At 34.4% G+C, this 13,742-nt stretch overlaps 1 protein-coding gene and 1 long non-coding RNA gene across 3 annotated transcripts in view; one reads left to right on the top strand and one right to left on the bottom strand.

The window, feature by feature from the left end:
- The first annotated feature begins 4,528 nt into the window (after window positions 1–4,528).
- Window positions 4,529–13,742, top strand: part of LOC138691895 (uncharacterized) — a 28,136-nt gene continuing 18,922 nt past the window's right edge. Inside the window, exon 1 of the mRNA XM_069814481.1 lies at window positions 4,529–5,211. The gene's annotated coding sequence lies outside the window, so the exon portion shown is untranslated. The remainder of the gene's footprint in view (window positions 5,212–13,742) is intronic.
- On the bottom strand, window positions 9,485–13,675 carry LOC138691894 (uncharacterized). 2 transcript variants are annotated; one of them, XR_011329977.1, is made up of 3 exons: window positions 13,328–13,675; window positions 12,226–12,344; window positions 9,485–11,535 (listed from the first exon to the last, which is right to left on the bottom strand). It is a non-coding gene; the product is annotated as an uncharacterized lncRNA (long non-coding RNA). The 2 variants fall into 2 exon arrangements; XR_011329976.1 differs by having other exon boundaries at window positions 9,485–12,344.

Genomic DNA, 13,742 nt, shown 5'->3' with positions numbered 1-13,742 from the left:
GGGGCATAATTTCAGGTATGTATTTCCCACATGTAGACAATCAAAATAGTTCATTACAACATGTGTCCGGAAATACTTCATTTCCGAGTTATGGCCTTCACAACATTGAAATTCACCGGAACGTTTTTCTTTCCGCAGGTCGTTGCCGTCAAAGGAGGCATTAAGAGGGCACTCTGACAGTTCATTCCGAGGCGAAGGTTACATTCAGTGTTGTGTAGGCGTTAGACTGTGCGACATGTATTCAAATCAAGAGCTGGCAGAGATACACTTCATGTACGGTAAGGCGGACGGCAATGCTGCGCTGGCTCGTCGTTTGTACCAGGAGAGGTACCCACAGCGACAATGTCCAGATCGGAAGACATTTGTACGTCTCCATTACCGTCTGTGCGAGTATGGAAAATTTACCTCTCCTGGTTTGGGAAGGGGACGACCAAGATCTACAACTCCAGAAGTACAGGAGGAGATTCTGGAGGCTGTGAACATGACTCCTTCTATCAGCACACGAAGGGTAGCGTTGCAAGTCAATGTTCCTCATACGACTGTCTGGAGACTGTTGAAAGAGTATCAATTGTATCCTTATCATTTGCAACGTGTACAGGCCCTGTCACCAGCAGATTACCCTGCACGAGTTAGGTTCTGTCAGTGGTTCTTGCAGCAGTGTGGTGTAAATCCGAACTTTTCTGCCTTAGTATTATTTACAGATGAAGCACAGTTCACACGAGATGGCATAACAAATTTCCACAATCAGCATGTATGGGCGTATGAAAACCCACGTGCAACTGTTCCACCTTATCACCAGGTGCGGTTCTCCCTCAACATGTGGGCCGGTATCATTGGTGATCGATTAGTTGAACCCCATGTACTTGTAAGCAGAATTACGGGGCAGGCGTACACAAACTTCCTGGAAAACACCATACCTCATGTTTTAGAAGACACTCCACTGATCAATCGTCAACACATTCACTTCTTGCATGATGGCGCTCCTGCACCCTTCAGTCGTACGGCTCGCCGGTACTTGGATCGAAGGTTTCCTGATCGATGGATAGGTAGAGGTGGCCGAATTGCTTGGCCTCCACGCTCACCTGATCTGAACCCTCTCGATTTCTACTTGTGGGGCCATTTAAATTCATTGGTTTATTCGTCTCCGGTGCCTGATTTGGAATCCCTTCGGAATCGAATTGTGGCATGTTCTGAGGACATACGCAATACTCCTGGAGTTTGGGATCGTGTTCGCAGATCAATGAGACATCGATGTGAGGTCTGTATTCAAGCAGGAGGTGGACATTTTGAACATCTTCTGTAATGACAACGACCTGCGGAAAGAAAAACGTTCCGGTGAATTTCAGTGTTGTGAAGGCCATAACTCGGAAATGAAGCATTTCCGGACACATGTTGTAATGAACTATTTTGATTGTCTACATGTGGGAAATACATACCTGAAATTATGCCTCGTATTTTTGAAACACCCTGTATATTTTTTTCTGTTCAAACAAGTACACATACACTACTTAATGCACGTACATTTCATTAATGTATTGGTGTTAACTTGTCTTTTAAAATTTCATCCTTCTATTGAGAAAATGACGCATAACAAAATACGAACATTATTTTAAAAATTCAAATATTTTTTTAGAACTTCTATTTATCGATAATTTCCGCCAGTTTACTTACACAACCCTTATATTCAAAAGTGGGACGTAACTCATTCCTGTTCTGTTGTGCAGAATCTTGTTGCGAACTCTATTTTAGTCTTCAGACAATTTTCCACGTAGCCTTCAGTAGACTTGCACCCTCCATGTCCCTTCAGCGCGAGGCTATATGCCCCCGTGTTGTCGAATGCAGTCCTGTATTGTATTAATTGTTGTGACAAGTTCATGAAGTGGGTCGATGACAAGAAAATTGATTCGACGTTGCTGGCTTAGCTTGTGCGAAATTCTGAAGAGACCTGCAAGTCTGTGGTCCGAGTTTCCTATGTTAAAGATGAGATCATTGTGAACCTGGGCTGCAAGACAATAAACACCTTTAAAAACAGCTTAAAAGATAACCTTATTAGCATTTCACTCCAATCATACTGACTTAAACTATCACTGACTACACTGTTACTTCATTCTTTAGACATCATCCTGATTGTGCTGTATTTTCAAAATTGTCTCATAATAATCTCTTTCTATTATCTAATATTATTTGAAATATATTAACATTCTATGTATTTTAGCTTAATTCTGCTACACAGTTTATTTCAGTGTTTAATTAATAGTTCATAGTATTTTGTTGTTTAATTCGTAAATAACTCTTGTATACATGTAACTCTCATCTAAATCAAATTGTTGAATTCTTTGTAAGTTCATGCATATGTATATACACTTTTTGCTGGTTGAGTGGAAGAGAAGGCCTTACGGCCTTAACTCTGCCAGCTAAAATAAATCATTGTTATTATTATTATTATTATTATTATTATTATTATTATTATTATTATTATTATTATATTCGAGGTTATCAAAAGTTGGTGAGTTTCTGAAGAAGAGAAATGTAGGCTTTGTTGCTAAAAAGTCAATAGTAATATACGTTACAAGAGCGGTATGTTGACGTTTTCATGTTCAAGGAAAAGATTGAAAAAGCGAAACGTAGTTGAGCTTTTTTAATTTCCGAGAACATGAAAAGAAACATATCGCTCTTGTATCGTACATTATTTTGTGCGAAGATCGTTTATTACATACCTGAAAGACGAATTTCTAATTAGTTGCAATGAAATCTCCATCTTGGTTTCTGTTTAATGACGGCAACTTCGGAAACCAAAATAGGCTTTCTTCAACATTGTTGCTATAAAATGTTTTCTGTGTTTACTATACTCCAGCAGGCCGTGATATACGTCTGTCTTCCCCCCCCCCCCAGTCTATAAATGCGAACTTAAAACAAACGGTAAGGTTATGTAATGATTTATTTTTCATTTTAATATTTTAACAATATTATTTATATAACATATTGCAGTAATAACATCGGCATCTGGAATCTTGTTGATTTTTTCACGGCTTCGTTAATGTTATTTGTATCAGGAATGCAATAAGTTTCGTGGAGTAGTAGACTTTACTTAATTTTTGCAAATATTTAAAAACAATAATTAACATTGCAATTTAGGTGAAATTGCAGTGGTAAGTTTCCAATTTATAATTATTACTATGTTAAACGTCTCTAAAAATAATATGTTAAAAGACTAAAGCAGTAAAATGAATGTGGCGCTTAAGCAGTAAGAAGAGGGAAATTGTTATGTGTGTTACGTTGGGAATACTGAATGTGGTATTTCACACTTACCGCGTATTGGTTCTGTGCGGAAAACAAGCAAATACGCACGATCTCGCACAAAAGTTTTTTCGAGAGAAAAAATTAAATTCATGGTGGAAGCGCCGGATGATATAATTTATATGTATTGGAGAAAGTTGTTATGGTTATGGGAGTTGTTGGGGCATGCCGTCGAGAAGAACTCGTTACAGATGTTGTGGGGATATTAATATCTACATTGACAGTTGAGAGTTCCGTCAAACTGAACTCAGTTGTCATTTGATTTCATCGGTATCTTACAGTCTCTCGTCCTTCTTCCTCAGTACAGGACCTTCCGATCAAGAATCGCATGTTGGCATTATCGTATCAGATTAGGTACGGTTATCTGCCTGCTGTAAGTAATGGAAAAGCCACGCCTTTCCGCAGTTAAGTCTTCGAGAAGTAGGCCTACGATGATTTTCACTCTAGGCTAGTAATTGTGAGTTTAAAGAAATGTCTTTATTAGTAGTGTCACCTCTTAATTGAAATATTTTCCACTTTTCGGTCGCAGACAGTCTTGCAGAAAGAACCTGGAGCAGGACTTATTGATGTAGAATCAAAATTTTGGAAAATTGCCTGCTCTAGTAGCGAAGCTGGAACCTACAGGTCGAATCATTAACAAAGTTGTAGATCAGCGATCATCAGCACAGTGCACCCTCGGGCTAGCGTCTCTTACCCGCGGATAAGATATCGCACTGGCGTGCACCCGTGCTGCTGGCGGGTATGCTGTCTCCCTATCCCTGCTGCACGACGGAGCATATTTCGTTACACTTCTTGCAATTTACCCATTTCAGCGAGTGCTGACGATCAAAGTTGTAAAGATAAGCCGAACAGAGTGATCAGTTGAAGTCCTCATTTTAAATTAATTTAAAAGTTATTTGGTGACGAAAATGGAAAAGACTTATAATTCGACATCCTTTTTCCCAAATTGCTTCGCTCAAGTATGTATCTGTCACTTCTTGTGATGTAGAAACATCATTTTCTCTGTTCAAAAATGTGCTGTCAGATGAAGGCACGAGCTTAAGTGAAGACAATTAAGACAAATTAGTTGTAGTAGGCTATAATAATAATAATAATAATAATAATAATAATAATAATAATAATAATAATAATAATAATAATAATAATAATAATAATTCTTTATTTATACTGGCAGATTTAAGGCCATAGGCCTTCTCTTACACTCTACCAGGTCAAAAAGTATACAATCAGTGAAATATTTAAGAAAAAGTTAAAGAACAGTATACTAACATATTACAAAAAAATAATGATAATAGCATAATAAATCGACACTAAACAGCAATAAAATAATACCATATTAGAAAAAAAAAAAGAAAGTAAAATATATTGAAATATAGTAAAAGCAACTCATTTAGTAAGCTACAAATGGTTAATATGGAAAAACTTAAGGAAGAATATATCAAAATGGAATGTAATAAAATAATGATAAAAAAGAAAAGAAATACGAAAATTAGATAAAATTTACGATAAAAAGGCTATGATAATAAAATTCATCGGCTGATAAAGAGAACAAAGGAAGGAAAAAGGCTATAGTGTCCAAGAGAAAATAAAAATATAACAATGTAGAATTGAATTTTGATAGTGCATATTTTTCGCTTCATTTTGCATGTTTTGTCATCCTTTGAAGGAAATGTAGTGCCTGTAGTGAGTGATTGATATCAGTGCACCAAGATAAAACGAACTCAAGGATTTTGCAAGAATTGTGTATTGATCTCTTGAAATTGGGAGATTAGATTAGATAAAACATACGGCAACAGCTTGATCCCGTTCAACGAGCAATGCGAAGTGTAGTTGTGGGTATCCACGTCGAAGAATGCGTAACCCAGAGTTTCACCGTTGGAAATATCACCAGGCCTCCGTGGCTGCTTGTAACAGGTAAGCCGTAATGCTGATGCAAGCTGTGCTTCCTTGTAGCCACCTGATTATTTGCAATGAACGCAACTACACATTATTTCTCCGTTGTTGGAACAATCAGTCGGTGATCAGGGCCTGTTCCACGATAGTATGCTATGGTACATTGCAAGTAGATTCATCTGTAACTGTACAAACTACTAGGATTCCGTTCCACGGAACTATGGTGTACAATTGTACTTTATTACTACATACAAACAAATTACAAGTGAAATTACTCCTGTTCTTCTACTAAACTGTTGCTATTAGTTCATATGTGTACAATTGTACAGTTTTCTCTATCTAACATTGCCAATAGAAGAGTAATTTTAAGTAACTGGATTTGTGTTATATCAAAATAATTGTAATTTATTAGTATTTTATTCTAATTGCAGTGAAACTGATGAGGATGATACTGAAAACCATAGAGTATAACACAAAGACTGAATTTCCAATTTAAAACAGGATTACAGTAGATACTATGTAATGTAATACAGCATGCATGTATGTATGTATGTATGTGTGCATGGATGCATGCATGCATGTATGTATGTATGTATGTATGTATGTATGTATGGATGCATGTATGTATGTATGTATGTATGTGTGTGTGCGTGCGTGCGTATGTGTGTATGTATGTATGTGTATTGTATGTAATGTATATATTTTGTATGTATGTAATGTACGTATATATTGTAGTGTGTATTGTATGTAGTTATGTATTGTAATGTAATGTTTGTATGTATGTAATGTAGGTATATATTGTAGTGTGTATTGTATGTAGTTATGTATTGTAATGTAATGTTTGTATGTATGTAATGTACGTATATATTGTAGTGTGTATTGTATGTAGTTATGTATTGTAATGTAATGTTTGTATGTATGTAATGTAGGTATATATTGTAGTGTGTATTGTATGTAGTTGTGTATTGTAATGTATTGTTTGTATGTATGTATGTATTATATGTCTGTATTGTAATGTAATATATATATATATATATATATCGTATGTATGTATGTATGTAATGTAATGTACGTATGTATTGTAGTGTGTATTGTATGTGGTTATGTATTATATGTCTGTACTGTAATGTAATATATATATATATTTCGTATGTATGTATGTATGTATGTAATGTAATGTACGTATGTATTGTAGTGTGTATTGTATGTGGTTATGTATTATATGTCTGTACTGTAATGTAATATATATATATATATATATATATTTCGTATGTATGTATGTATGTATGTATGTATGTAATGTAATGTACGTATGTATTGTAGTGTGTATTGTATGTGGTTATGTATTATATGTCTTTACTGTAATGTAATATATATATATATATATATATATATATATTTCGTATGTATGTATGTATGTAATGTAATGTACGTATGTATTGTAGTGTGTATTGTATGTAGTTATGTATTGTAATGTAATGTTTGTATGTATGTAATGTACGTATGTATTGTAGTGTGTATTGTATGTAGTTATGTATTGTAATGTATTGTTTATATGTATGTATGTATTGTATATGTGTATTGTAGTGTGTATTGTTTGTATCTATGTATTGTAATGTAATGTTTGTATGTATGTTTGTATATGTGCATTGTAGTGTGTATTGTTTGTAGCTATGTATTGTAATGTAATGTTTGTATGTATGTTTGTATGTATTGTAGTGTGTATTGTTTGTATCTATGTATTGTAATGTAATGTTTGTATGTATTGTATATGTGTATTGTAGTGTGTATTGTTTGTATCTATGTATTGTAATGTAATGTTTGTATGTATGTTTGTATGTATTGTATATGTGTATTGTAGTGTGTATTGTTTGTAGCTATGTATTGTAATGTAATGTTTGTTTGTATGTGTATATTGTAGTGTGTATTGTATGTAGCTATGTATTGTAATGTTTGTTTGTTTGTATGTATGTATGTATTGTATTATATTGTATGTGTGTATTGTATGTAGCTATGTATTGTAATATAATGTTTGTTTGTTTGTTTGTTTGTATGTATGTATGGTCAACACTCCGAAGACAGGTTTGAACCTCATAAGTGACACCAATAAGGCATCACTCATGAGGTAACTAAGCCAGGGGATGATGGCGTAGGGTGTCGTTCCTTTCCTCCTCCATTGCACACATCGCTACTAGCTACATATTACACTAGTCCGACTTCAGATGTACACAAACAATATAATTGCTCCTCCGACACACACAGTGATTAGTAACTACAGTAAATGACGGCACTGATATGGGAGAACAGGAACGGCTGAAGGTCGTTGATATCATGACTTAAAATGACGCACCAATCATGCCTGTTACCGCTATACAAGGAGGAGACCACCAAGACCTTCCGTGGAAACAAGTCCATTGGCAACACTTTGTTGCTCAAATTCAGTATCTTAAAAGCATCTGATGATGATGATGATGATGATAATAATAATAATAATAATAATAATAATAATAATAATAATAATAGACCTTCAGAGGTCTACTGCTCTTAAAATTATATTTAAAAATATAATATTAAACAGTAAGAGAAAAGTCAACAAAATAACTACAATGATTATAATTTTCATAGTAAATAATTGCCAGAGCGAAAAATACTAGAGGGAAGTTCAGACCCCACATGCAAGACTTAAATCGGACTATTTCAGAGTAATTATCTTCTATTTCACTCAGTTTATCATACAAGTTAGTGACAGTGAAATAAGATGCTGAAACAATTCAGTATAAATAAATAATGAAAAAGATATCACATTTCGGTATTCCCCTGAATGAAAATAGATTAATTTTTGTACTTCGACCTCCTTGGATCGATCATGGCTAGAATGCGCTGTCACCCATCGTTTTCCTGGAACTTAATTCCTTAGTTTTGTTTTAAAGGTTCGTTCTTTTTGTGTATTACATCGGAATCTTAAGTTGTGTGGGCTTGTTCTTGTGGAAGCGGTTTTAAATATATCAGAATTAGGGAAAGAGTTACTGTTTATGCCCTGTGAAGCTGGTTAATATAATGGCTTGCAAAAACAAATAACACTGGAATAAAAGTCTTAAAAGTATATTTTTACTCACATTTTGGAATTTTTCCTTAAGCTCTTTCTTTCGTTATTTCCTCCAGAATCCCTTTTCACAAGAGTCCAAAAATGGCCTGTCATCACCTTCTGTCCTGCATATCTCTCCTTCATAGCAGAAACAACCTCGTACTCACTGGTGCCAAATTAGAAGGAGAGAAGCCAATTGAGACTGGAAAAGTGAATTTCCTAAAGCTGATACGTCTGTCAGACAGTTCATCTGTCGGAGGAAGAACAGTAATTGTTCGTATGGGCCCACATTGGCAGTGCGATTGGTGTAACATGTAGCTAGTCGCGATCAAGAGGAGTAGAATAGAAGAGAGGGGCTCAAGAGGCGGATTAAGTGTAATCTGTCAAGAAGCTTCTTTTTACCAGCAGTGGAGCGCCACATGCACAAAAATGGCGGTATTTTCAAACGACTTCCTGCACTGGAAATAGCGGGAATTTCAAAATACTTCTTTGCACATCCCCGTTACATTCATATTAACATGAATGTTTGAAATGTAACCATCCCTATTACAATTCCTTTTTTTTTTTTTTTTGTTTTTTTTTTTTTTTTTGTTTTAAGATCTTTAGCCAGAAACCTTTTTTTGTAAATTACAATACCATACGTGTTTTCAGAACGAGATATCTCATGAAGTAGAGTAGTAGAGGTAGGAAATGGACTGTGAAATTGGAAATGATTTAGACATGACCAAGCAAATCTGTTATGTTGGAATGTATCAGATTTATTTATTAACAATATTTCATTTTGTACATAAACACAAAGATCTTTATTGAAATTAACTGTTTGATGTTTTGCTGTAATAGAGTAAAGATAGTGAGCTCACGATAGGTACTATATATATATATATATATATATATATATATAATAAAATTAACAACATAGTAGTAAATGTTACACAAAGAAAAAAATCATACCTAAACATTCTTAACACTCTTAACACTCTACATATTTATTAATGAAGTAATCTCTGCTCTTTGAAGTCAGCTAACCGCTTAATTTTCTGATATTTTCAGATATACTACCATTAGTTATTATTGTGTTGTAAGGAAAATAATTTCAAATCACCCTTAGTAGAAATTGGAGTCTCCAAATAAGTAGCTATAATGTGTAAAGTCTTCTGGTTATATTGAAGGCAATCATGCACAAATATTTTTTTTTTTTTTTTTTTAAGATTAACACTTAATGACATTATGTCAGTTTGTTCATGAACTTCTACATTACATTTTGGACTATATGTGGGGAATATTGGAAAATATTGTATTCACTAGTGTAACTTTGTGTTCAAATATTACGAACATTAGTGTTGTAGTTAGTTAATTTAAGTTCCATTTCTCTGAGAAACACAAATATAACAAACTGAAGAAATAAAATCATACACAGTACATGATAAACATAAAATTAAAACAATAAAAATTAATATTTAATGACATTATGCCAGTGTGTCTGTAAACTTCAACATGAAATTTTAAGCTGCCTGTGGGGAATATTAGAGAGTAGAGTAAGAGAGTTAATGGGTTTATTGCCAAAAACTCAGCATTTGTTGATTTCAGTTAAATTGTACAGGATTAAGAATTCCAACGTATATGTAGCAGCTACTACTGTATTTATTTCCTCAATGGCATAATTTGTCATTTAATATGAAAATATTCTAAATGTTAGTGCAGAATACAATAACTTTATGTTCCAACATTGCGATTATGGTAAATAGAGTCTACAGTACATTTCACAGGCTTTGTTGAAATATGCCAACAACATCGGTCCTGTGTTTGATATTATGATGTTATTTCAAGAAAAAAAAATATTATTGCCTTGAGTTACTTCGTATTGTAGTTAATTTAGGTTCCTTTTGTTAGAGAAAAATACCAAATCATAACAAGAAACATAATGTAACAAAAATACAAGAACAATACAAAATAGCAATAAATAGCAACTAAAATTAAACATGCAAAATCTTAAATAAAAAATACATAAAGAAAACATACTCATTTGGCCACAATACCACAGTATCAGTAAATGTGCACATCACTTTTCTGCATCCAGTTTCACAAGCACATTAGGTGCAAAACTTCTCACATCTGCACTTCTCGTTGACATGAAGAAGAGGAGTGCCAGCGAAGATAAAGTTGTATTTGAAAAGTAATGTTAATATTATTTTACATATACAATCCTGCAGACAATCCTCTGGTTCATGATTTGTACAGGAATGTCCCTGGTTAACAGAATTCAAATGTAAAGCCCTTAATATCTACTTACACAGTACAAGTGAAACAGAATTGTTAGAAAATTATTGAGTATTCCTTGTAAGGCCACTCTTCTACGAAAGTTTGCCTTATATGATGTTGGGTTTTGTGAGAAAATACTGGATAAGCTAAAATATGCTTGTGACAAAATGAGTGACATAGATGAGCTGTGCTGTCTCATATGCGATGAAATACCACTAAAATCAGCTTGGCTCGTAACAATAATGATGATTTTGTTGATGGGTTTCAAAGATTTGAAAAACACTTGTCAGGTAAACCTGCAAATCAGATGCTTGTGTCTATGGTGAGTGGTCTATGTCTTTATTACAAGCAGGTAATGAATTACTTCTTAGCAAATTCTGCTACTCCTGGTATATGTTCAATAGTGCAACACGGACATTAAGCCATTTAGTTGCTGCAGACATTTATTGCTTGTCAACACTGCTTTTAAAGATATTTCATCCCACATAAGGCAACCTACATTGTCAGTGTGAGTCATCTTACTACAGGCATTCCTTAGTATGTTGAATAATTTGTCACTAAAACCAACATCAGTGGTATACTTTCGCAAAACTCTAAGCAATGTAGCCTTAGAAGGGAAATTTAATAACTTCCTAATCATTCTATAGGCACTTGGGCTCTGTAAATAAATATTAAGAGCCTTTGCTTTCAATTCCGGTGACCACCGAACTCTCTATACATACCTTGCATTTGAGGAGAGACAATTTTTTACCAATTCATATAATGGCCCGGGAACCTTCTTCCTTAGCAAGGGCAATGTCAATCTTCAGATCTCTCTGTGTGGTCTTGAGGACTCTTCCCCTCAGATGATGCAGTTGTACTCGAAGACTGCAAATTTTCCTCGTCTTCAGTGTTACTATCGGTGTGGCCGTGGTTTGCATTCTTGGGGGCTCCCCAGCCTCTTCTCACTGCCTCTCCTCTCTTGGGGGGTCACCAGCCTCTCTGGCGGGGGTCCTCTGTTTCTTCCCGTACAAAATAAAACAACCAAAAGGTTACAATTATGAACTGACAGCAAGAGTAAGTCGTCCTGTACCACCAAGGATAGAGGTTACAATTGAAACGTTGGGCCGAATAATGGTTTATGTTACAATTTTTGCCATTATACTTTATCTTAGAATGTTATCAAGTTATTTCGTTTCAGGAACAGATTTGCGGAAATTCTTTCAAGATGTGCTCACAGCTTGCTCTTGATGTCAGAAAAGAACTGTTTAAAATGTGTTACTCTCTTATAGTCAACATTTAAAAACTGTGTTTGTCATTGTCTTCATTATTATTCTGTTCATAATGTTACAAACTTCTCCGATGTGTAATATGACTTTCAGTAACATACAATCTATACTTTGCTTAGTGTACAAAACATATTGATGGAATAACGGTGTATGTTGCCCGTCCAATAGTAAATTATTTATGAGTGGAATGACGATGTAACATTTTCGTTCCTCCTGCCCAGTTAGCAGATTGCAATACAGACCATTATTCGCCCCAACGCTTTAATTATGGAATCTACTTAGCCTGATACTTCACTATTTGTGTGAATGGCTTTTCTTTATGTATTCATTCACAATTTGCAATTACGACAGAATTTATAGGTATAGATATGAAGCAGTGAAATTGCATAATATAAAAGGCTTGCAGTTACTTAAGTAAGTTACCTTGACCATTGGAGATAGCTTCAACTTTGCAAGGTATGGCTCCCGAAAGCTGTTGCAGTTTGTTGGGCTCTTTAACCATCAGATCTTATATGCCCAATGCTTCTAGGCATGCCTTGCATCTGAAAAAAATTGAAATAAAGTGTAAAATAAATATAAATTATGAGCACAGGAAAACCATTTCATGGCACTTAATAAAATCACTTTGAGAACCAAGAAAAATTAAAATAAATTCCTCCAGCCAGCTTCACGTTAAAATACTAATTATCTCATCATTTCTATTGTAGGCCTAATTTTGGTCCAGGAAAAAATTCGTATTTAAAGACAACATTTGTAAAAATACAATGTAGGCGAAACAAAAAATAAAATAAAATATAGGTGGATAAAATATGTCATAAAATGGTTTAAGTATAAGCTACATCATCATAGCTCACTGCAGCTGTTCCCTTTCACTTTATAGGCTATTAGAGTGATTTTATAAAGTGCCACGAAGTCACGTTCCTGTGCTTACGGTAATTTCATACACATATACAGTATAGCCTATATAACATTTAATTATATCATAAATAGACTTGTATTATTATTATTATTATTATTATTATTATTATAAATATTACTCTTATTTTTATAATAAATGTTATAAATATGTAAAGGTCTCAAGTAATAATACCATGCGGGGAATATTCAAGGAAAGGGTCTATTACTCTATTTTTTTCTATTGGAATATTGAAACTCCGGTACCAAGCTGCACACGACACGACGTGGTTTGCTGCAATTTTATTGGTTATATTCAGTGTTTGAAATAACTTTTTTCCTCCCGTGTGTGGTGCGCAAAACAGCAAAGTTTCTCCTGCACTGTATAAAAAGCTTCGAAAATAAAAACAAAAAATACATCTTCTATATATATATTCTATCAATAGAAATAATAATAAAAGTCTGTTAATATGTAACTAGATGTTACAAATTCTGTATATGTGTGTATGAATTAATATCTGATAACCTAACCTATATAATTTAAAATGATGCACGTGGCTAGCAAAATTTACAAGTATATCAAATTAGTTATAAGTGATAACATTGCTATATATTGTAAATGAAAACTCGCCTCTCACTATCCCAGGAATTTTGAAGAAACATTTCGAGTGGTCACTACTCTTCTTACTTCCGCAGTACGGATATTCGCATTTAATTCGTCCGGCCATCCTTCCCTCGCCTATGCAAGAAAATTCAATATGTCTTCTTCTTCAGTTCTTGAAATACGGCAAGAAATTGTTCCAGGACTAACAACTTAAACCAAGAGCAAGCAAGTTCATTCTCCATTTCCAGGAGTCTAAAATCAGTGACGGAATGTTGGTAAGAGGCGATGTTAGCGCTCATCGTGGCAGTGCCATAGAATTAACAGCGATTAACAGGGAATAGATACGATTGACCCCCTCTCTTCTATTTCTACTCCTCTTGGTCGCGATGTATGCAGTGGAGGAGGGGAAGGAACTGGTCAGCAACTCCATTATCTCCTGGCT

Source organism: Periplaneta americana, chromosome 16, assembly GCF_040183065.1.
Source record: "Periplaneta americana isolate PAMFEO1 chromosome 16, P.americana_PAMFEO1_priV1, whole genome shotgun sequence".
Lineage (NCBI taxonomy): Eukaryota > Metazoa > Arthropoda > Insecta > Blattodea > Blattidae > Periplaneta > Periplaneta americana.
Note: the sequence above shows the minus strand (reverse complement) of the source record. Positions and strands in the feature narration are given on the sequence as shown.